The sequence below is a fragment of the Bos grunniens genome, chromosome 3 (genome assembly GCF_055505025.1).
Source record: "Bos grunniens cultivar Pamir isolate PY7600 chromosome 3, Bosgru_T2T1.0, whole genome shotgun sequence".
Classification (NCBI taxonomy): Eukaryota; Metazoa; Chordata; class Mammalia; order Artiodactyla; family Bovidae; genus Bos; species Bos grunniens.
In genome coordinates, this window is record NC_141167.1 from 104,167,991 (window position 1) to 104,193,047 (window position 25,057).

General features: G+C 41.0%; 2 long non-coding RNA genes and 1 pseudogene across 2 annotated transcripts; 2 read left to right on the forward strand and 1 right to left on the reverse strand.

Annotated features, from left to right (window-relative positions):
- Positions 1 to 4,710: 4,710 nt before the first annotated feature.
- On the reverse strand, positions 4,711 to 6,498 carry LOC147376531 (uncharacterized). Its single transcript, XR_015161028.1, has 2 exons — positions 5,816 to 6,498; positions 4,711 to 5,264 (listed from the first exon to the last, which is right to left on the reverse strand). It is a non-coding gene; the product is annotated as an uncharacterized LOC147376531 (long non-coding RNA).
- A 2,513-nt stretch (positions 6,499 to 9,011) lies between these two features.
- Positions 9,012 to 13,082, forward strand: LOC147376532 (ATP synthase F(0) complex subunit C2, mitochondrial pseudogene; annotated as a pseudogene).
- A 7,501-nt stretch (positions 13,083 to 20,583) lies between these two features.
- LOC147376533 (uncharacterized) lies at positions 20,584 to 21,970 on the forward strand. The gene is made up of 2 exons (XR_015161031.1): positions 20,584 to 20,835; positions 21,397 to 21,970. It is a non-coding gene; the product is annotated as an uncharacterized LOC147376533 (long non-coding RNA).
- Positions 21,971 to 25,057: the final 3,087 nt, after the last annotated feature.

Consider the following 25,057-nt stretch of genomic DNA (forward strand, 5'->3'; position numbering starts at 1 on the left):
ACGTATACCTATGGCTGAGCGCTGAAGAATTGATGCTTTTGAACTCTGGTGTTAAAGAAGACTCTTGCGAGTTTCTTGGACTGCAAGGAAATCCAACCAGTCCATTCTAAAGGAGATCAGTCCTGGGTGTTCATTGAAAGGACTGATACTGAGGCTGAAACTTCAATACGTTGGCCACTTCATGCGAAGAGTTGACTCATTGGAAAAGACCCTGATGCTGGGAAGGATTGGGGCCAGGAGGAGAAGGGGTCGACAGAGGATGAGATGGCTGGATGGCATCACCAACTCTATGCACATGAGTTTGGGTGACCTCTGGGAGTTTGCGATGGACAGGGAGGCCTGGCATGCTGCAGTTCACGGGGTGGCAAAGAGTCGGACACGACTGAGTGACTGAACTGAACTGAACTGATGGCTGATTCACGTTGAGGTTTGTCAGAAAACAGCAAAATCCCGTAAAGCAAGTCTTCATCAATAAAAATTAAATTAATTTAAAAAATTAATTCTTTTGCAAAGCAAAAATTTATTTTATGAGAGTGATGATATGAAAGGAAGCTCTATTATTAAGAGTGTTCCCATCTTATAGGGAAGTGGACTCCATTAAATTCCATCACCTTATAGGTAACAAAATGCGTAGAGAATTTTACTGTTGTTGTGATTCCAACACTAAAAAGACCTGATTTTATTTTTACGGGTGTTGACTTTGACCTCATGGATAGGCCTCTGGCCTAATATTATTAACACTATTCCCTCCCCAATTTTGTCTTGAATAAAAACAAGAAAAAGGAAAAGAAAAAATAAATTTTTTTTATTTTAGGAGAACATGATCTACACATTCAGAAAGTTCATAAAGCTTTGCTGTATGAAGTGGATAATCATAGACTGATCTCTTTATTGTCAAGAAACATGAAGTTAAGAAAAAGAAAAATACCAACCCTTCAAAAGACCCAAGTTTTCTTATTAAATTGCATCCCATACCTTGTCCACTAGAAGTGACCACAATCATGACTCCTAATAATCACTTTCTTGCTTTTTCTTTATGGGTTTTAACTACTGAGAAGCAAAAAGCTAAGGAGAAAAGGAAAGATATAAACATCTGAAAGCAGAGTTCCAAAGAATAGCAAGAAGAGATAAGAAAGCCTTCTTCAGCGATCAATGCAAAGAAATAGAGGAAACAACAGAATGGGAAAGACTAGAGATCTCTTCAAGACAATCAGAGATACCAAAGGAACATTTCATCCAAAGATGGGCTCGATAAAGGACAGGAATGGTATGGACCTAACAGAAGCAGAAGATATTAAGAAAAGGTGGCAAGAATACACAGAAGAACTGTACAAAAAAGATCTTCACAACCCAAATATTCACGATGGTATGATCACTCACCTAGAGCCAGACATCCTGGAATGTGAAGTCAAGTGGGCCTTAGAAAGCATCACTACGAACAAAGCTAGTGGAAGTCATGGATTCCAGTTGAGCTATTCCAAATCCTGAAAGATGATGCTGTGAAAGTGCTGCACTCAATATGTCAGCACATTTGGACAACTCAGCAGTGGCCACAGCACTGGAAAAGGGCAGTTTTCATTCCAATCCCAAAGAAAGGCAATGCCAAAGAATGCCCAAACTACCACACAACTGCACTCATCTCACATGCTAGTAAAGTAATGCTCAAAATTCTCCAAGCCAAGCTTCAGCAATATGTGAACTGTGAACTTCCAGATGTTCAAGCTGGTTTTAGAAAAGGCACAGGAACCAGAGATCAAATTGCCAACATCTGCTGGATCATGGAAAAAGCAAGAGAGTTCCAGAAAAGCATCTATTTCTGCTTTATTGACTATGCCAAAGCCTTTGAGTGTGTGGATCACAATCAACTGTGGAAAATTCTGAAAGAGATGGGAATACCAGACCACCTGATCTGCCTCTTGAGAAATTTGTATGCAGGTCAGGAAGCAACAGTTAGAACTGGACATGGAACAACAGACTGGTTCCAAATAGGAAAAGGAGTTCGTCAAGTCTGTATATTGTCACCCTGTTTATTTAACCTCTATGCAGTGTACATCATGAGAAACGCTAGACTGGAAGAAACACAAGCTGGAATCAAGAGTGCTGGGAGAAATATCAATAACCTCAGATATGCAGATGACACCACCCTTATGGCAGAAAGTGAAGAGGAACTCAAAAGCCTCTTGATGAAGGTGAAAGTGGAGAGTGAAAAAGTTGGCTTAAAGCTCAACATTCAGAAAATGAAGATCATGGCATCCAGTCTCACCACTTAATGGGAAATAGATGGGGAAACAGTGGAAACAGTGTCAGGCTTTATTTTTCTGGGCTCCAAAATCACTACAGATGGTGACTGTAGCCATGAAATTAAAAGACGCTTACTCCTTGGGAGGAAAGTTATGACCAACCTAGATAGCATATTGAAAAGCAGAGACATTACTTTGCCAACAAAGGTTCGTCTAGTCAAGGCTATGGTTTTTCCTGTGGTCATGTATGGATGTGAGAGTTGGACTGTGAAGAAGGCTGAGCGCCGAAGAATTGATGCTTTTGAACTGTGGTGTTGGAGAAGACTCTTGAGAGTCCCTTGGACTGCAAGGAGATCCAACCAGTCCATTCTGAAGGAGATCAGCCCTGGGATTTCTTTGGAAGGAATGATGCTAAAGCTGAAACTCCAGTACTTTGGCCACCTCATGCAAAGAGTTGACTCATTGGAAAAGACTCTGATGCTGGGAGGGATTGGGGGCAGGATGAGAAGGGGACGACAGAGGATGATATGGCTGGATGACACCACTAACTCGATGGACGTGAGTCTGAGTGGACTCCGGGAGTTGGTGATGGACAGGGAAGCCTGGCGTGCTGTGATTCATGGGGTCACAAAGAGTCAGACATGACTCATCAACTGATCTGATCTGATAGGAATATCTCAAAAATTATAGTTAAGTTACTAGCTTTTTCACTACATAAATGGAATTATACTGTATACCTTATTTTTGTCTCTCATCCTTCAGTTGACACTATGTAGCTTTGGTCTATCCACTAGTGACGTTTAGTATGTCATTGTGTGACTATACAGCACTTCATTTCTCTCCTTGTTGTACTGTTGGTTGACCTCAAAGTTGTTTCCTTTGTGGAGCTGTTAGGAACACTAGGACGTTTTCCTCATGTCTGTTAGTGCACATGTTCACACATTTCTGTAGCAAATGATCCCAGAAGTATCCCACTTCTGCTTTTACAGATAATGCCAAACTGTTTTCCCAAGTACTGGCAACAATTCCAGACTCCTCCCAGAGGTGTTGTGTATTTGCTGCTTGTCCTGTGTCTTAATTAAATTAGTTTGTCATTTCCAGACTTTTGAAGGCTGTACCCATCAGGTTTGCATTTTGAATACTCTTTCTTAAATGTTGTGACTTTCAGAAGCTCTAAAAATAGTTTTGTTGACCATATGAAGGTATTTTCTTTGTAAAGTGACTGTTGTCCACTTTTCTTTTCAGTGTCTGTTTATGACTGACTTTATGAGTTATTTACATATTTTGGATACTGATTTTTAATAACAGTTAGGCTAACACATCGCAGCTAAGATTTTCTCCTGTTTTCCTCTAGAAATTGTAGAATCATAGATCTTATGTTGTAGTCTATGATACAATTTGAGTTAATATTTATATGGTGTTAGCTAAAGGCCAAGCTTCAATTATTTGTGTATCAGTATCCAACAGTTTGAGTATCATTTAGTGACAAGGTTATTTTTCATCTGTTGAATTACCGAGACACCCTTGTTGAAAATCAGTTGACCATGTATGGTGTGGATCTATGTCTGATGTTCTATTATTGCATTGATCTCTGTGTCTTTTCTTATGGGATAGCATCCTCTCTTAATTAGTGCAGCTCTATCATGCAGTCCTACAATTCATTCAGCAATTTTGATTTATCTTTAATTTATAGTTGAGAATTGCATAGATATAAAATTTGAGACCGTTAGGCCATCAGCATAGTATGACTGTCAAACTATGAATAAATAATGAAAATCATTATTAAATCTTTGGATCCCAACCTCTCTGACCCCATTTGGAGGCAGTGTCTCCTTGATCACTGTCCTTTCTGTGGTTAATTTCCTCTGCCTTAGCACTTGCCGTCACCTCTCATGGTACAATGTAAACCAGATACACTCAAAGCTCACTCATTTCATCACTCAGGTCATTGCCCAAAAAGCCACTTTGGAAGACCTCTTCTCCAAATTTTCTCTAACATATACACACACAGGACTATTATTTGTCTTCTTCATATGTGCGTGTGTGTGTGTGTAAAATGCCCTCAAGAATTTAGATGGACAAGGACGTTGGTCACCATTATCATGTCCTTAACATATGGGTCTGGCATGTATCAATAATTAAGAAATATTTGTGAATATATTAATTTCTATGAGTACACTGAGTCAAATACACTCTCTCCTCATTTTCTCAGGTTAGGAAACTGAGGCTGAGAGAATTCAGTTCTTTTCAGGGTCCTATAAGGGAAGAGAGATAGACACGTTTGAAACCAGTGAAAGAATTCCTTGATGGATCCAATCCAAAACATATTTCAGGCAAACCTGAACTCAAATCAAGGAAAAGTCTAACTCCAAAAATCCAATGGGAGTAAAAGGAACACACAGAAGAATACTTGTTGTTGACAGGAGACATTAAAAACACAAAGTGCAAAAGAAAAACGTAAGAAGAAATGTGCACTCACTAAGACACAGGCTTTATTGGAGAATCAAAGAATAGACACACTAAGTTCTCACAGGGTAGAGATCACAATGTGGATTACAGACGGGCACATGGCAAAGGCGATCAGGCGATGATCCTGCTGCTCTTTATTCAACAAGGTGGTGTCAGCTTCAGGAAGCAAGCCTTTTCTCTGTCAGCTGTCGGTTGAGGAGGGAGGTTAAGGAAGATGAAATCCGTCACCATGGCCGAAGGGTGGACAACGGGAGAGCCTGGATCTTGTTGTTTCTTGGTCCAGATGAAATCTGGTGCTGTTACTTCCACTTGGGTGGACACTTCTGCTCACAGGGTGGGCATGGTGGCCTAGGAGGGCATTTCTGCTGGCTCACTGGAGGTGGGCATGGATGAGGTGGGCAAGGCTCATGGCACTTGGGTGGGCACACTATTGGAGGTGGATGGCAGGGCTCCTTGCACTGATGGTGATGCTGATGCTGATGCTTTTGCGGATGCGGATGTGGATGCGGATGCGGATGCGGATGGTGAGACATGCTTCCCTGGGTCTCAAGGAATCTGAAATACAAACAGCATTGTTCATAACAGAAAGCCCTATTCTTCCACTAATAGGGAGCCCTCTTCTACCACTTTTGAAGAAAAAATTACTTGCACAAATGCTGTGTGAATACAAGCACACTCTGAAGAAAAATAATCAGGATGTGAAACTTCTAGCCAATCTCAAAAACATCTCTACTAATTTCTCCCTTGAGGTTCTGGTTGCTGGTCTAACTGACTTGACTGTTGGCTTCCAAGGAGAAATGCAAAGGCCCACATGCAGCACTCAGTGGAACTGCAGGCTGAGAAGACTTCATTTGCAATGAATGCACTGAGACACGGCATCTCCTCTCCCTGACTCTCCCTAGGTTAAGATTGTGCCGCTGATTCCATTCCTCTCGTCTCCTTTAAGAGCACATTTAAGACGTCAAGAACAAGACTAAAAACTACCGCTAAATTCTCATTACCTTCTTATTCCCATAGAGAGCACTAATTTGTTAAAATACAGCCACTTCTACCCTAAGATTATACCCTACCACACAAGTGCTAAAAACATCTAAAACTGTACTCACCAGAGGCTCCAAAGAAGACCTATGACTGAGTAGCACAAAGATAGCAGTATGGTGGTAGAGACTCCTTTTATAAGGACCAGGCAGCTCCACCCAGAGGGAATATCCCAGATCTGGCATGATGCACTTGTTTCCCACCCCAAATACCATGCGCTTGCAATCTCAAAAATAAATTGTCACACTCATGCTGATATCACAAAGCTCCATTGCCATGGACTTCCTCACCCTTCACTAGGCAGTGCAGAGTGAGTCACTCAATACATTGTCTCAAAGCCCCAGTGCCAATATCATGCACCAGTTAGGAAATATGAGGAATTCCTCGACAATGGTACTGCTCCTCCATGGTTAAGATTGTGCTTGCCACATTCCCCAGCTCCCTACGCATCTGGTATGGAAAACTTACTACCCCATTCCATTTCAGCTTCAGCACCCAGCTTTGTCTCCCTCAATGGTCATGACTAGGGTTTACTAAACACACATATCTTAACCCCCACCCACAGTTTTTCTAAATTCCCCTTATACCACATTCTACTGATCTCTGGGCTTTTCTTGACAATTAAAACACTTAACCATGGCCACAAAGTCTATCATGATTTTCCAGTACTAACAGTCTCATTTCAGCTCTGTTTTCACATGGCTCCATAATGGACTTGAACAGGACAACATGATCCCTCAGGTTTCTTAGCCATAAGCTCATGCAATAGGATCCCTTCATGAAATTCTACTTTTTCTGCCACACTACCATGAGTCATTGTGGTCTAGGGTTGTATGATGCTGTTCAGTTGCTCATTCGTGTCCAACTCTTTGCGACCCCATGGACTGCAGCATGCCACACTTCCTTGTCCTTCACTATCTCCCAGAGTTTGCTCAAACTCATTTCCATTGACACCATCCGACCATCTCATCTTCTGTCGTCCCATCTCCTCCTGCCTTCAATCTTTCCCAACATCCCAACAAGGTTTTTTCCAATGAGTTGGCTCTTCACATCAGGAGGCCAAGATATTGGAGTTTGAGCTTCAATATCAGTCCTTGCAAAGAATATTCAGAGTTGATTTCCTTTAGGATTGACTGGTTTGCTCTCCTTGGTGTCCAAGGGGCTCTCATGTGTCTTGTCCAGCACCACAGTTCAAAAGCCTCAGTTCTTCAGTGCTCAGCCTTCTTTATGGTCCAACTCTGACATCCATACATGACCACTGGAAAAACCAGAACTTTGAGTATAGGAACCTTTGTCAGCAAAGTGATGTCTCTGCTTTTTGATACACTGTCTAGGTTTGGTATACTTTTCTTCCCATGAGCAAGCATCTTTTATTTCATGACTGCGGTCTCAGTCCTCAGTGATTTTAGAGCCCAAGAAAATAAAGTCTGTCACTGTTTTCATTTTTTCCCCCATCTGTTTCCCTGAAGTGATTTGATCGAATGCTATGATCTTAGTTTTTTGAATTTGAAGTTTGAAGCCAACTTTTTCACTCTCCTCATTCACTTTCATCAAGAGGATCTTTAGTTCATCTTTGCTTTCTGCCCTAAGGGTGGCATCATCTTCATACTTGAGGTTATTGATGTTTCTCCCGGCGATCTTGATTCCAGCTTGTGCTTCATCCAGCCCAGCATTTTGCATGATGTACTCTGCATATAATTTAAGTATGCGGGGTGACAATATACTGCCTTTACTTACTCCTTTCCCTGTTTTGAGCCAGTTCATTTTTCCATGTCCAGTTCTTAGTGTTGCTTGTTGTTCTGCTGTTTTTGGTCTACTAGAAACCAAATTCCTCTCATCTCATTATCTTCAAAATTGTCTCAATATCTGGACTGTATCCATTTCGAAGCTTTTCCACTAGTACCCCCCAAATATCTTGTGCTAATTTACACTACAGCCGTTAATTCAGTTAACTCTATCAGGCCCTTTTTTGAAATGACATTTGGTGTGTTTTCAGACTTTCTTAGTACACCCAGGGAATGAAGCTCCATCAATCATTCATTCCAGCATTCAATCATGGGCTATTTTTCCCTAAATAAATAAATGATGGATGACATAGAATCCATTCATAATTTATTAGTATAATTTGTTGAACCACAGTATAATAATAATAAATAAACCATACCTTTACTTGATATATTAATAATAATAAGTAAGTAAGCATAATAATCATAAGTAAATAACACTTCAGCTAATAATTTGCACTCTGCTTTCCAGGGAAAGCTTGAGTCCTGGGCTATGCAGACATCCATGCACACCAGTACTGTGTGACATTAAATATTTCCCAACCTCCCTGAAGACCAGTTTATTTACATAGTTGTAATTAGAGATAAAAACTATACCTGCCTCAAAATTTGGTATCAAAACAACAAAATGCCTAATATAAGGCACATTACATGATCGGTCCTATGGAAATATGAGGCTTCCCTGGTGGCTCAGATGGTAAAGCGTCTGTCTACAATGCGGAAGACCAGGGTTCGATCCCTGGGTTGGGAAGATCCCCTGGAGAAGGAAATGGCAATCCACTCCAGGACTATTGCCTGGAAAATCCCATGGACAGAGGAGCCTGGTAGGCTACAGCCCATGGGGTCGCAAAGAGGCGGACACGACTGAGCGACTTAAAAAAAAAAAAACCTGATAAGGGGTTAATTTCCAAAATGTATAAGAAACTTATACAACATAATAGCAAAAAGTTTAGGAGCCTTTATTTCAAATATGCAAGGGACTTGAATAGAGTTCTGTTTGCAGAAGACATATTGAAAAGGAGTCTAATATCACTACTGATCATCCAGGATATGAAAATCAAACACACAATGACATATCACTTCACACCTGTTAGAATGATTGTAATCAGAAAAACAAGAAATCCTAGTGAAAGTTGGTGAGTTTGTGGACAAAATAAGGAGACTTTTACCTGTTAGTGCAATGGTAAATGGTTCAACCATGATGAAAAATATGAAGGTTACTCAAAAGTTAAAAAATAGAAACCAGAACTACCATATGTATTCCCCATCCACATTAGTGTATTTATCCAAGTTAATTTAAATCAGGGTCGCCAAGACATATTAGCACTTTCAAGTTCACTGCAGCAGTACCCACAATAGCCAAGACGTGTTAACATCCTAAATGTCCATCAACACATGAATGGATAAATAAACTGTAGTATACACATACAGTGGATTATTATTCGTCCTTAAAAAGAAGGAAATCCTGTCATGAGACAACATGGATCAACCTGGAAGACATTATACCAAGAGAAGTAAGCCAGACCCAGGAGGACAAATGCTGCATGAATCCCCTTATATGAGGTATTGAAACAGTCAAACTCGTGGAAGTAAAAGGGCACATGGGCATATGCCCTGAGTAAACTGTGCTTCAAAAGGTAAATGTACCCCAGTGTTCATTGCATACCGCCGCTATGGAGAACGGCATGGAGATCCTTAAAAAATTAGGAATAAAACTACAATATGGCCCAGCAATCCCTGGGGATACTTCTCTGGACATATGCCCTGAGAAAATTGTAATTCAAAAAGGCACATGTACTCCAGTGTTCATTGCATCACTGTTTCCAATAGCCTGGATGTAGAAGCAACCTAGATGTCCATCAACAAACGAATAGGTAAAGAAGTTGTTGTACATAAATACAATGGAATGTCACTCAGCCATAGAAAGGAGCAGATAGGAGTTCAGTTTAACTGAGGTGGACAAATCTAAAGCCCGTTATACAGAGTCAATCAGTCAGAAAGAGAAAAACAAATATCACATTTTAACACATATATATATGAAATCTGGAAAAATGGTGCTAATGAAACTATTTGCAGAGCAGGAATAGAAATGCAGATGTAGAGTACAGGGCTTCCAAACACAGAAAGAGAAAGAGAGGGTGGGATGAATTGCGAGTGTAGCATTGAAATATATGCATTGCCATGTGTAAAAGAGATGGCTAAAGGAACTTTGCTGAAGAGCACAGGGAGCTCAGCCTTGTGCTCTGTTATCATCTAGAGGGATGGGGTGGGGGGCCATGGGGTGAAACTGAGGCTCAAGGTGGAGGGGCTATATGTGTACTTAAAGCTGATCCACATCATTGTAGGCAGAAAGCAACACAACATTGTGGAGCAGTTATCCTCCAATTAAAAATAAATTTCAAAAGAAGGAATGTGAGCTCTATAAGGCAGCAAAACTAATACGAATTATGAATAACTGCTCACAATAACTAATTAATGTGAACCGTGCCCCCAAATGTGATTAAAATAGGATTATTATTTAGTGTGAGGGCCCCCTCCCTAAGACCCTTGCACAGCTCTCCTCTGTCTTCAAGCTGACATCACTACTAATTCAAAGGCTTCAGTCTGAAGACAATTTCAGAATCCACACCTTCTTACTAGTAAGAAAGGTCCTCCCACTGCCTGAGGGAATATTTCATGCCTTGTGCTCTCTCCTGAAAGAAGGCAGTGTGGTGTCTGCAATATTTCTTGATTAGGTTGGTGTGCTACAGGAAAAAAAAAAAAAAAAATCAGTGACATAACCTGGGCATTTGAAAAGGTAGGAACTTCTTTAGATTGAGCCCTGGTCCTGATCGCTTTCTCAGTATCTCAGAGAACCAAAATGAGGACAGATGTTCCTCTGAGATTCCACAGTGCAGTAACCAAGATCACTGTTAGGAAACAGACATCCTTCAGGGATCTCAGAAGGAACAGGGATGTCTTGGAATGGGTCAGGTTTTTTCACGACATTCTTTTTTCATGTTGACGTGTTAGGAACTAGGTGGGGCCTGCTGGAGCAAGAGAATGCTCTAAGGAACATGTGACTTAGAACAATTCTACCAACATAATGTTAAACTTGCTCTTCTTGCCGGATGAATTAATAATGGATTCCAAAGCTACTTTTTACCAATACATTTTATGGGTTGTCACTTAGGTTTGATAAATGAAGGAGGATCAGGCTCTCTTTAAAAACAAAAAAGAGTGCTTAATGAGGTTACTGATGTGGAAAAAGGGATAATTAATTCCTAATACACAGAGAAAATGGCTTAAAGACAGGTGATACTCACTTTTTTCAAATAATGGATCATTGAAGCATCTGTAGCAAATTAAATCTCTGAAAACCATGTAACAGCTACATGAGGGCTTGCTAGATTATACTTAGAAACCAGTAATAGTGGTTATCTAGGAGAGAAGTTGACTGTCTGGGGGATGAGTAGGAGAGAGACCAAATAAGACATGAGGCAAAGAAGACATCATCTGTACATATACATGCTCGAAGGGGAAGGAGCGATGCCAAGGGAAAATATTTTTTGAACCTACCTACAGTTTTACATGGAGCCAAACTATTCATCAAAAATGAATAAAGTAAAATCCATTTGTTCCTTTTCCAGGAAATCTTCCCAACCCAGAGATCAAGCCAAGGTCGAAACTCTTTCTACATATTAGCCTCCTGAAAACAATTAAATTCTCTCAGCCTCAGTTTCCCTATTTGTAAAAAAGTGGAAAAGAACGTATTCAACTCAGTGTACTCATAAAAATTAACTTATTCACAAATGTTTCCTAATTATTAACACATGCCCTGTAGTATCTTACATGCTGTTAACTGTTAACATGAGTATGGTGACCAAAGTTCTTGTCTGTGTAAATTCTTCAGTGAATTTCACACATACACACACACACACACAATCCAGCTTGTTATTCTTCCAACCTGCGGTTTCCCATGATGTACTCTGCATTTACATTAAATATGTAGGATAACAATAATACTCCCTCATCATACTCCATTCCCTATTTTGAACCAGTCAGCTGTTTCATGTCCAGTTCTGACTGTTGCTCTTGACCTGCGTGCAGTGTGTCAGGAGACAGGTAAGGTGGTCTGGTACTCCTGCCTCACTGAGAAGTTTCTGCAGTTTGTTGTGATCCACACAATCAAAGGTTTTGGCATAGTGAGGGAAGCAGAAGTACATATTTTTCTGGAATTCCCTTGATTTCTCCACGATCCAGTGATGGTTGGCAGTTTGATCTCTGGTTCCTCTGCCTTTTTAAAACACAGATTGTACATCTGGAAGTTCTGGGTTCACATACTGCTGAAGCCTAGGTTGAAGGATTTTAAACCTAACCTGCTCGCACGTGAAATGAGAGTAATTGTAACATAGTATAAACATGATTTGGCATCACCCTTCTTTGTGGTTGGAATGAATGATGACCTTTCCCTGTGCTGTGGCCACTGCTGATGTTTCCAAATTTACTGACATATTAGGGCAGTGTTTAAACAGCACTATCTTTTAGGATTGGGTCACCACCACTATCTTCATTTGTAATAATGCTTCCTAGGGCCCACTTGACTTCACACCCCAGAAGGTCCAACTCTGAGTGAGTGATCACACCATTGTGGTTATTTGCATCATTAAGACTCCTTTTTTTTTTATATATAGTTTTTATGTATATTCCTGTCACATTTTCTTAATCTCTTCTGCTTCTGTTAGGGCCTTATTGTTTCTGCCCTTTATCCTGCCCATCCTTGCATGAATAGTCCCCTGGATATCTCCAATTATCTTGAAGACATCTCTATTCTTTCCCATTCTATTGTTTTCCTCTATTACTTTGCACTCTTCATTTTAAAAGGCTTTCTTATCTCCCCTTGCTGTTCTCTGGAACTCTGCTTTCCCTTTCTCCCTTGCCTTACTCTTCTCATATTTCCTCACCTATTTGTAAAGCCTCCTCAGACAACCACTTTGCTTCTTGCATTTCTTTTTCTTTGGAATGGTTTTGGTCACTACCTCCTATATAGTGTTACAAACTTCTGTCCATAGTTACTCAGGCACTCTGTCTATCATATCTCATCCCTTGAATCTATTCATCCTCTCCAGTGTATAATCATAAGGGATCCACTTGCGCCAAGTTCGTCTCAACCCCCTCCTTGATCAGGAGAACCTCTACACTACTGAGCCGACCACTGTCTGCAGTGGTGCTAAGACGACGGGAGACACGGAGAGATAAGAGCCACAGCAGCTTGGCAGCCCCTCGTCCCCTTACCACCTCACTTACTTCTAGCCACAGCTTCCACACCAGTGCCATTTCAAGGGACATAGACCCAGCAGCCAAGTTCTTTGGAGCTGGGGCTCCCACAGTAGGGGTGGCTGGCTTCGGAGCTGGAATGGGGACTGTGTTCGGGAGACTCATCATTGGCTATGACAGGAGCCCTTCTCTGAAGCAGCTGCTCTTCTCCTAGGCCATCTTGGGCTTTGCCCTCCCGGAGGCCATGGGGCTCTTTTGCCTGCTGGCAGCCTTTCTCCTCCTCTTCGCCATGTGAGGGAGCCGTATCCACCTCCCATAGTTCTTTTTCCCGTGTCTCCTCTGCCCTGGGTGTTCCTTTTCCTGTACCTCCCCAGGCAGTCTGGGGAAAGTGGTTGGCTCAGGGCTTGACAGAAAGAAGACAAATAAATACTGTATGAATAAGAAGAAAAAAAAAAAGATAAAAACTGTGCACCAAATTCCTCTATAAGAAGTATGGAGAGGGTTCCACTAACCACTGAACAATTCTTGACCACTAGGTGGATATTCTACAATTCAACTTAATTCTGATACTCTTTATTTGAAGATAGTATCAGATTCCATGGGTTAACAGTTCAGTCCTAATAACCACGATGGTGTGATCACTCACTTAGAGTTGGACCTTCTGGGGTGTGAAGTCAAGTGGGCCCTAGGAAGCATTATTACAAATGAAGATAGTGGTGGTGACCCAATCCTAAAAGATAGTGCTGTTTAAACACTGCCCTAATATGTCAGTAAATTTGGAAACATCAGCAGTGGCCACAGCACGGGGAAAGGTCATCATTCATTCCAACCACAAAGAAGGGTGATGCCAAATCATGTTTATACTATGTTACAATTACTCTCATTTCACGTGCGAGCAGGTTAGGTTTAAAATCCTTCAACCTAGGCTTCAGCAGTATGTGAACCCAGAACTTCCAGATGTACAATCTGTGTTTTAAAAAGGCAGAGGAACCAGAGATCAAACTGCCAACCATCACTGGATCGTGGAGAAATCAAGGGAATTCCAGAAAAATATGTACTTCTGCTTCCCTCACTATGCCAAAACCCTTGATTGTGTGGATCACAACAAACTACAGAAAATTCTTAATGAGGTGGAGTACCAGACCACCTTACCTGTCTCCTGACACACTGCATGCAGGTTAAGAGCAACAGTTAGAACTGGACATGAAACAGCTGACTGGTTCAAAATTGGGAATGGAGTATGGCGAGGGAGTATTATTGTTATCCTACATATTTAATGTAAATGCAGAGTACATCATGGGAAACCACAGGTTGGAAGAATAACAAGCTGGATTGTGTGTGCATGTCTGTGTGAAATTCACTCAAGAATTTACACAGACAAGGACTTTGGTCACCATACTCATGTTAACAGTTAACAGCATGTAAGATACTACAGGGCATGTGTTAATAATTAGGAAACATTTGTGAATAAGTTAATTTTTATGAGTACACTGAGTTGAATACGTTCTTTTCCACTTTTTTACAAATAGGGAAACTGAGGCTGAGAGAATTTAATTGTTTTCAGGAGGCTAATATGTAGAAAGAGGTTCGACCTTGGCTTGATCTCTGGGTTGGGAAGATTTCCTGGAAAAGGAACAAATGGATTTTACTTTATTCACATTTGATGAATAGTTTGGCTCCATGTAAAACTGTAGGTTCAAAAAATATTTTCCCTTGGCATTGCTCCTTCCCCTTCGAGCATGTATATGTACAGATGATGTCTTCTTTGCCTCATGTCTTATTTGGTCTCTCTTCTACTCATCCCCCAGACAGTCAACTTCTCTCCTAGATAACCACTTTTACTGGTTTCTAAGTAAAATCTAGCAAACTCTCATGTAGCTGTTACATGGTTTTCAGAGATTTAATTTGCTACAGATGCTTCAATGATTCATTATTTGAAAAAAGTGAGAGTCACCTGTCTTTTAGTCATTTTCTCTGTGTATCAGGAATTAATTATCCCTTTTTCCACATCAGTAACCTCATTAAGCACTCTTTTTTTTTTTTTTTAAAGAAAGCCCGATCCCCCTTCATTTATCAAACCTAAGTGACAACCCATAAAATGTATTGGTAAAAAGTAGCTTTGGAATCCATTAGTAATTCATGAGGCAAGAAGAGCAAGTTTAAAATTATGTTGGTAGAATTGTTCTAAGTCACATGTTCCTTAGATCATTCTCTTGCTCCAGCAGGCCCCACCTAGTTCCTAACACTTCAACATGAAAAAAAAAAAAATGTAGTGGAAAATAACTGACCCATCCCAAGACATCCCTGTTCCTTCTGAGATCCCTGAAGGATGTCTGTTTCCTAACAGTGATCTTGGTTACTCCACTGTGGAATCTCAGAGGAACATCTGTCCTCATTTTGGTTCTCTGAGATACTGAGAAAGCGATCAGGTCCAGGGCTCAATCTAAAAAAGTTCCTACCTTTTCAAATGCCCAGGTTATGTCACTGATTTTTTTTTTTCCTGTAGCACACCAACCTAATCAAGAAATATTGCAGACACCACACTGCCTTCTTTCAGGAGAGAGCACAAGGCATGAAATATTCCCTCAGGCAGTGGGAGGACCTTTCTTACTAGTAAGAAGGTGTGGATTCTGAAATTGTCTTCAGACTGAAGCCTTTGAATTAGTAGTGATGTCAGCTTGAAGACAGAGGAGAGCTGTGCAAGGGTCTTAGGGAGGGGGCCCTCACACTAAATAATAATCCTATTTTAATCACATTTGGGGGCACGGTTCACATTAATTAGTTATTGTGAGCAGTTATTCATAATTCGTATTAGTTTTGCTGCCTTATAGAGCTCACATTCCTTCTTTTGAAATTTATTTTTAATTGGAGGATAACTGCTCCACAATGTTGTGTTGCTTTCTGCCTACAATGATGTGGATCAGCTTTAAGTACACATATAGCCCCTCTACCTTGAGCCTCAGTTTCACCCCATGGCCCCCCACCCCATCCCTCTAGATGATAACAGAGCACAAGGCTGAGCTCCCTGTGCTATTCAGCAACCTTCCTTTAGCCATGTCTTTTACACATGGCAATGCATATATTTCAATGCTACGCTTGCAATTCATCCCACCCTCTCTTTCTCTTTCTGTGTTTGGAAGCCCTGTACTCTACATCTGCATTTCTATTCCTGCTCTGCAAATAGTTTCATTAGCACCATTTTTCTAGATTTCATATATATGTGTAAAATGTGATATTTGTTTTTCTCTTTCTGTCTGATTCACTCTGTATAACAGGCTTTAGATTTGTCCACCTCAGTTAAACTGAACTCCTATCTGCTCCTTTCTATGGCTGAGTGACATTCCATTGTATTTATGTACAACAATTTCTTTACCCATTCATTCGTTGACTGACATCTAGGTTGCTTGCATGTCCAGGCTATTGGAACCAGTGATGCAATGAACACTGGAGTACATATGCCTTTTTGAATTACAATTTTCTCAGGGCATATGCCCAGAGAAGTATCCCCAGGGATTGCTGGGCCATATTGTAGTTTTATTCCTAATTTTTTAAGGATCTCCATGCTGTTCTCCATAGCGGCTGTATGCAATGAACACTGGGGTACATTTGCCTTTTGAAGCACAGTTTACTCAGGGCATGTGCCCATGTGCCCTTTTACTTCCACGAGTTTGACTGTTTCAACACCTCATCTAAGGGGATTCATGCAGCATTTGTCCTCCTGGGTCTGGCTTACTTCTCTTGGCATAATGTCTTCCAGGTTGATCCATGTTGTCTCATGACAGGATTTCCTTCTTTTTAAGGACGAATAATAATCCACTGTATGTATATACTACAGTTTATTTATCCATTCATGTGTTGATGGACATTTAGGATGTTAACACGTCTTGGCTATTGTGGGTACTGCTGCAGTGAACTTGAAAGTGCTAATATGTCTTGGCGACCCTGATTTAAATTAACTTGGTTAAATATACTAATGTGGATGGGGAATACATATGGTAGTTCTGGTTTCTATTTTTTAACTTTTGAGTAACCTTCATATTTTTCATCATGGTTGAACCATTTACCATTGCACTAACAGGTAAAAGTATCCTTATTTTGTCCACAAACTCACCAACTTTCACTAGGATTTCTTGTTTTTCTGATTACAATCATTCTAACAGGTGTGAAGTGATATGTCATTGTGTGTTTGATTTTCATATCCTGGATGATCAGTAGTGATATTAGACTCCTTTTCAATATGTCTTCTGCAAACAGAACTCTATTCAAGTCCCTTGCATATTTGAAATAAAGGCTCCTAAACTTTTTGCTATTATGTTGTATAAGTTTCTTATACATTTTGGAAATTAACCCCTTATCAGGTTTGTTTTTTTTTTAAGTCGCTCAGTCGTGTCCAACTCTTTGCGACCCCATGGGCTGTAGCCTACCAGGCTCCTCTGTCCATGGGATTTTCCAGGCAATAGTCCTGGAGTGGATTGCCATTTCCTTCTCCAGGGGATCTTCCCAACCCAGGGATCGAACCCTGGTCTTCCGCATTGTAGACAGACGCTTTACCATCTGAGCCACCAGGGAAGCCTCATATTTCCATAGGACCGATCATGTAATGTGCCTTATATTAGGCATTTTGTTGTTTTGATACCAAATTTTGAGGCAGGTATAGTTTTTATCTCTAATTACAACTATGTAAATAAACTGGTCTTCAGGGAGGTTGGGAAATATTTAATGTCACACAGTACTGGTGTGCATGGATGTCTGCATAGCCCAGGACTCAAGCTTTCCCTGGAAAGCAGAGTGCAAATTATTAGCTGAAGTGTTATTTACTTATGATTATTATGCTTACTTACTTATTATTATTAATATATCAAGTAAAGGTATGGTTTATTTATTATTATTATACTGTGGTTCAACAAATTATACTAATAAATTATGAATGGATTCTATGTCATCCATCATTTATTTATTTAGGGAAAAATAGCCCATGATTGAATGCTGGAATGAATGATTGATGGAGCTTCATTCCCTGGGTGTACTAAGAAAGTCTGAAAACACACCAAATGTCATTTCAAAAAAGGGCCTGATAGAGTTAACTGAATTAACGGCTGTAGTGTAAATTAGCACAAGATATTTGGGGGGTACTAGTGGAAAAGCTTCGAAATGGATACAGTCCAGATATTGAGACAATTTTGAAGATAATGAGATGAGACGAATTTGGTTTCTAGTAGACCGAAAGCAGCAGAACAACAAGCAACGCTAAGAACTGGACATGGAAAAATGAACTGGTTCAAAACAGGGAAAGGAGTAAGTAAAGGCAGTATATTGTCACCCCGCATACTTAAATTATATGCAGAGTACATCATGCAAAATGCTGGGCTGGATGAAGCACAAGTTGGAATCAAGATCGCCGGGAGAAACATCAATAACCTCAAGCATGAAGATGATGCCACCCTTAGGGCAGAAAGCAAAGATGAACTAAAGATCCTCTTGATGAAAGTGAAAGAGGAGAGTGAAAAAGTTGGCGTCAAACTCCACATTCAAAAACCTAAGATCATAGCATTCGATCCCATCACTTCAAGGAAATAGAAGGGGGAAAAAATGAAAACCATGACAGACTATTTTCTTGGGCTCTAAAATCACTGAGGACTGAGACTGCAGTCATGAAATAAAAGATGCTTGCTCATGGGAAGAAAACTATACCAAACCTAGACAGTGTATCAAAAAGCAGAGACATCACTTTGCTGACAAAGGTCCCTATACTCAAAGTTATGGTTTTCCCAGTGGTCATGTATGGATGTCAGAGTTGGACCATAAAGAAGGCTGAGCACTGAAGAACTGAGGCTTTTGAACTGTGGTGCTGGACAAGACACATGAGAGCCCCTTGGACACCAAGGAGAGCAAACCAGTCAATCCTAAAGGAAATCAACTCTGAATATTCATTGGAAGGACTGATATTGAAGCTCAAACTCCAATATTTTGGCCTCCTGATGTGAAGAGCCAACCTATTGGAAAAGACCTTGTTGGGATGTTGGGAAAGATTGAAGGCAGGAGGAGAAGGGACGACAGAAGATGAGATGGTCGGATGGTGTCAATGGAAATGAGTTTGAGCAAACTCTGGGAGATAGTGAAGGACAAGGAAGTGTGGCGTGCTGCAGTCCACAGGGTCGCAAAGAGTTGGACACGAATGAGCAACTGAACAGCATCATACAACCCTAGACCACAATGACTCATGGTCGTGTGCAAAAAAAGTAGAATTTCATGAAGGGATCCTATTGCATGAGCTTATGGCTAAGAAACCTGAGGGATCATGTTGTCCTGTTCAAGTCCATTATGGAGCCATGTGAAAACACAGCTGAAATGAGACTGTTAGTACTGGAAAATCATGATAGACTTTGTGCCCATGGTTAAGTCATTTAATTGTCAAAAAAAGCCCAGAGATCAGTAGAATGTGGTATAAGGGGAATTTAGAAAAACTGTGAAGCAACTGACAAACAACTAATCTCAAAAATATACAAGCAACTCCTACAGCTCAACTCCAGAAAAATAAACGACCCAATCAAAAAATGGGCCAAAGAACTAAATAGACATTTCTCCAAAAAAGACATACAGATGGCTAACAAACACATGAAAAGATGCTCAACATCACTCATTATCAGAGAAATGCAAATCAAAACCACTATGAGGTACCATTTCACACCAGTCAGAATGGCTGCGATCCAAAAGTCTACAAATAATAAATGCTGGAGAGGGTGTGGAGAAAAGGGAACCCTCCTACACTGTTGGTGGGAATGCAAACTAGTACAGCCACTATGGAGAACAGTGTGGAGATTCCTTAAAAAACTGGAAATAGAACTGCCTTATGATCCAGCAACCCCACTGCTGGGCATACACACTGAGGAAACCAGAAGGGAAAGAGACACGTGTACCCCAATGTTCATCGCAGCACTGTTTATAATAGCCAAGACATGGAAGCAACCTAGATGTCCATCAGCAGATGAATGGATAAGAAAGCTGTGGTACATATACACAATGGAGTATTACTCAGCCATTAAAAAGAATACATTTGAATCAGTTCTAATGAGGTGGATGAAACTGGAGCCTATTATACAGAGTGAAGTAAGCCAGAAGGAAAAACATAAATACAGTATACTAATGCATATATATGGAATTTAGAAAGATGGTAACAATAACCCGGTGTACGAGACAGCAAAAGAGACACTGATGTATAGAACAGTCTTATGGACTCTGTGGGAGAGGGAGAGGGTGGGAAGATTTGGGAGAATGGCAATGAAACATGTAAAATACCATGTAGGAAACGAGTTGCCAGTCCAGGTTCGATGCATGATGCTGGATGCTTGGGGCTGGTGCACTGGGACGGCCCAGAGGGATGGTATGGGGAGGGAGGAGGGAGGAGGGTTCGGGATGGGGAACACATGTATACCTGTGGCGGATTCATTTTGATATTTGGCAAAACTAATACAATTATGTAAAGTTTAAAAATAAAATAAAATTGGAAGAATAAAAAAAAAAAATTAAAAAAAAAAAAAAGAAAAGAAAAACTGTGGGTGGGGGTTAAGATATGTGTGTTTAGTAAACCCTAGTCATGACCATTGAGGGAGACAAAGCTGGGTGCTGAAGCTGAAATGGAATGGGGTAGTAAGTTTTCCATACCAGATGCGTAGGGAGCTGGGGAATGTGGGAAGCACAATCTTAACCATGGAGGAGCAGTACCATTGTCAAGGAATTCCTCATATTTCCTAACTGGTGCATGATATTGGCACTGGGGCTTTGAGACAATGTGTTGAATGACTCACTCTGAACTGCCTCAGTGAAGGGTGAGGAAGTCCATGGCAATGGAGCTTTGTGATATCAGCATGAGTGTGACAATTTATTTTTGAGATTGCAAGCACATGGTATTTGGGGTGGGAAACAAGTGCATCATGCCAGATCTGGGATATTCCCTCTGGGTGGAGCTGCCTGGTCCTTATAAAAGGAGTCTCTACCACCGTGCTGCTATCTTCATGTTACTCAGTCATAGGTCTTCTTTGGAGCCTCTGGTGAGTACAATTTTAGAGGTTTTTAGCACTTGCGTGGTAGGGTATAGTCTTAGGGTAGAAGTGGCTGTATTTTAACAAATTAGTGCTCTCTATGGGAATAAGAAGGTAATAAGAATTTAGGGGTAGTTTTTAGTCTTGTTCTTGACGTCTTAAATGTGCACTTAAATGAGACGAGAGGAATAGAATCAGTGGCACAATCTTAACCTAGGGAGAGTCAGGGAGATGAGATGCCGTGTTTCAGTGCACCCTGCATTCATTGCAAATGAGCCTTCTCAGCCTGCAGTCCCACTGAGTGCTGAGTGTGGGCCTTTGTGTTTCTCCTTGGAAGCCAACAGTCAAGTCAATTAGACCAGCAACCAGGACCTCACGGGAGAAATTAGTAGAGATGTGTTTTGAGATAAGCTACAAATTTCACATCCTGATTATTCTTCTTCAGAGTGTGCTTGTATTCACAGCATTTGTGTAAGTAATTTTTTCTTTGGAAAGTGGTAGAAAAGGGCTCCCTAATAATGGAAGAATAGGGCTTTCTGTTAAGAACAATGCTGTCTGTTTGTATTTCAGATTCCTTGAGACCCAGGAAGGATGTCTCACCATTCGCATCCCCATCCGCATCCGCATCCGCATCCGCATCCGCATCCGCATCCGCATCCGCATCAGCATCAGCATCACCATCAGTGCAAGGTGCCCTGCCATCCACCTCCAAAAGTATGCCCACACAAGTGCCATGAGCCTTGCCCACCTCATCCATGCCCATCTCCACCGAGCCAGAAGAAATGCCCTCCTAGGCCACCATGCCCACCATGCGAGCAGAAGTGTCCACCCAAGTGGAAGTAACAGCACCAGATTTCCTCTGGACCAAGAAACAACAAGATCCAGGCTCTCCCGTTGTCCATCCTTCGGCCATGGTGACAGATTTCATCTTTCTTAACCTCTCTCCTCAACCTACAGCTGACAGAGAAAAGGCTTGCTTCCTGAAGCTGACACTATCTTGTTGGATAAACAGCAGCAGGATCATCGCCTGATCGCTCCTTGCCATATGCCCGTCTGTAATCCGCGTCGTGATCTCTATCCTGTGAGCAATTAGTGTGTCTATTGTTTTGCTTCTCCAATAAAGCCTGTGTCCTAGTTGAGTGCACATTTCTTCTTATGTTTTTCTTTTGCACTTTGTGTTTTTAACGTCTCCTGTCAACTACAAGTATGCTTCTGTGTGTTCCTTTTACTCGTACCATTGGATTTTCGGACTTAGACTTTTCCTTCATTGAGTTCAGCTTCGCCTGAAATATGTCTTTTAGATTGGATCCATCAAGGAATTCTTTCACTGGTTTCAAACGTGTCTATCTCTCTACCTTGTAGGACCCTGAAAAGAACTGAATTCTCTCAGCCTCAGTTTCCTTACTTGAGAAAATGAGGAGAGAATGTATTCAACTCAGTGTACTCATAGAAGTTAATATAGACACAATGTTTCCTAATTATTGATACATGCCAGGCCATCTCTTATATGCCAGGCGCATGATAATGCTGACCAACATTCTTGTCCATCTAAATTCTTGAGGGAATTTTACACACACACCCACACACACACACATATGCAGAAGACAAATAATAGTCCTGCATGTGTATGTTAGAGAAAATTTGGAGAAAAGCTCTTCCAAAGTCGCATTTTGGGCAATAACTTGAGTGAAGAAATAAGTGAGCTTTGAGTGTATCTGGGATACATTGTACCATGAGAGGTGTGGGCAAGTGCTAAGGCAGAGGAAATTAACCACAGAAAGGACAGTGATCAAGGAGACACTGCCTCCCAACTCCAATACTTTGGCCACCTCATGCGAAGAGTTGACTCATTGGAAAAGACCCTGATACTCTGAGGGATTGGGGGTAGGAGGAGAAGGGGATGACAGAGGGTGAGATGACTGGATGGCATCACCGACTTGATGGACATGAGTTTGTGTGAACTCCGGGAGTTGGTGATGGACAGGGAGGCCTGGCGTGCTGTGATTCATGGGTTCGCAAAGTGTAGGACACGACTGAGCGACTGAACTGAACTGAATTTAAGTGAAGCCTTCTGTGGGGGACTTTGACTGCCCTGGGTATGCAGACATCTATAGGCACTGGTACTTTGTGACATTAAATGTTTCCCAACCGCTCTGAAGATCAGCTTCCTAACACTGCTGTAAATTAAAGACAAAAGCTATATTGGCCTCAAAATTTTGCTATGAAAACAACAAAATGTCTAATATAATGCACATATCATAGTCTGTTACCAAGCCCAAGCTTGCTTCGCTCGCTGCAGTGAATCTGAGATGAGGTGTCTAGACTAGGAAAAGGAAAAAATGAAATGAAAAATTTCATTTTTCACCCAGGAATCAAACCCCAGTCTCCTGCATTGCAGGCCGATTCTTTACCAACTGAGCTATGAGGGAAGCCTACCTAGACCAGAAAGGGACTTTGTTCGGGAACCCGCTGGCTGAGACAATGACAAGCTAATATCTCAAAATAATCATCTTGCTGGGGCCTGGTTGCCAGGTTCTTTTATGAGTCAGAAATGGAGTGCGAATAAGGAAACAAAGTAAAAAACTACTCAATTGCAAATTGAGTACAAAATTACAAAATTGCAAATTTCCCCTAGTATGTCAAGCCTCATGGGGAGGAATGTGTTACATTTGCTTCCTTACAGTCCCTCAAAGGTGGGCAGCTCAGGTTATCTCCCAAAGGCAGTCTATTATGCATGCTTACAATAGCAAAAGTGGCAAGATGAGGGTTAAAAATCACAGAAGCCGATCCAGCACAGATTCAAAATTAACTCTTCCTGGTTACAAGGCTTAAGGTAATATGAGCCCCATATATATGATAAGGGGTTAATTTCCAAAGTATGTAAGAAGCTCCTACAACATAATAGAAAAAAATTTAACAACCTTAATTTTAAATAGGTAAGGGACTTGAATAGAACTTTCTTTAAAGAAGACATATATATGTATATTCACAGGGACATGAAAAGGAGTTTAATATCACTACTAATCACCAGGGAAATGCAAATCAAAACCACAATGATGTATCACTTCACACCTGAAGAATGACTAAAGAAGAAACTCATAGGGCCTGGACTCCATCTTAGGCCTGTTTGTGCTGATCATGCTCAGCCACCTTTCCAATGGATTTTGAACTCCGTGTTTAGTGCCTATGAAAACAACAACAGAAGGATAAGACCCCCTCCACACAGGGGAACCTTGCAGATCGTATCTAGGTTACTCATCGCCTAAGAGCAAACATACACTAATCACCCCTTCCTCCTGACAGGCCATAAATTTTTCTGTATCTACCGGAGTGTAACCTCAGGTTTATTGATTATTGGCTAACTGTTTGAGCACATGAGCACATAGCATGTGAATGATGGGGTTATTGGGATTGTATTTTCCTTGGTTTACCTAAGTCTCAAGGATTTTGTAGTGGTGGGTTCAGACACGAACACATGGGGTATAAAAGATTTTCACAAATGCTGGTCGGGGTCCTTGACTAAGAGGAGACTCTGCCTTGGGCCCGCCGGTGCAATAAACTGCACTCCACTATCTGCATTGTCCTTCTGAGTGAGTTTGTTTCCCGGAACGTGTGGCTACAACATGACTATAATCAAAAAAGCAAAATAGCAAATGTTGGTGAGATTATGGAGGAAAAAAGCACCCTTGTACCTGGTAGTGGGAAGGCAAAATGGTGTAACCATTATGAAGAATATGAAGGTCACTCAAAAAGATAAAAATAGAAAAAACAGAACCATCATAGGTTTTACCCATTCTACACCTACATTATTTACCCAAAATAATTTAAGTCAAAGTCTCAAAGACATATTAGCACTCTCAAGTTCACTGCAGCAGTACTCACAGTAGCCAAAGTGTGGTAACAACCTAAATGTCCATCAACAGATGAGTTGATAAGTAAACTGTAGTATATACATGCAAAGGATTATTATTCCTTCTTGAAAAGAAGGAAATCCTGTCCTAGGACACAACATGAACTCACCTGGAAGACATTATGCCAAGAGAAATAAGCCAGAAACAGACGGACAAGTACCACATGAATCCCCTTATATGAGGTATCGAAAAGAGTCAAGCTCATGGAATAAAGAATAGAATAGTAGTTGCCAGGAACTGGGGAAGGGAGGGCATGGAGTAAGAGTATTGCTAATCAATGGGTATTGTGAAATGAAAATCTCTACTGCCAAATCAATAAA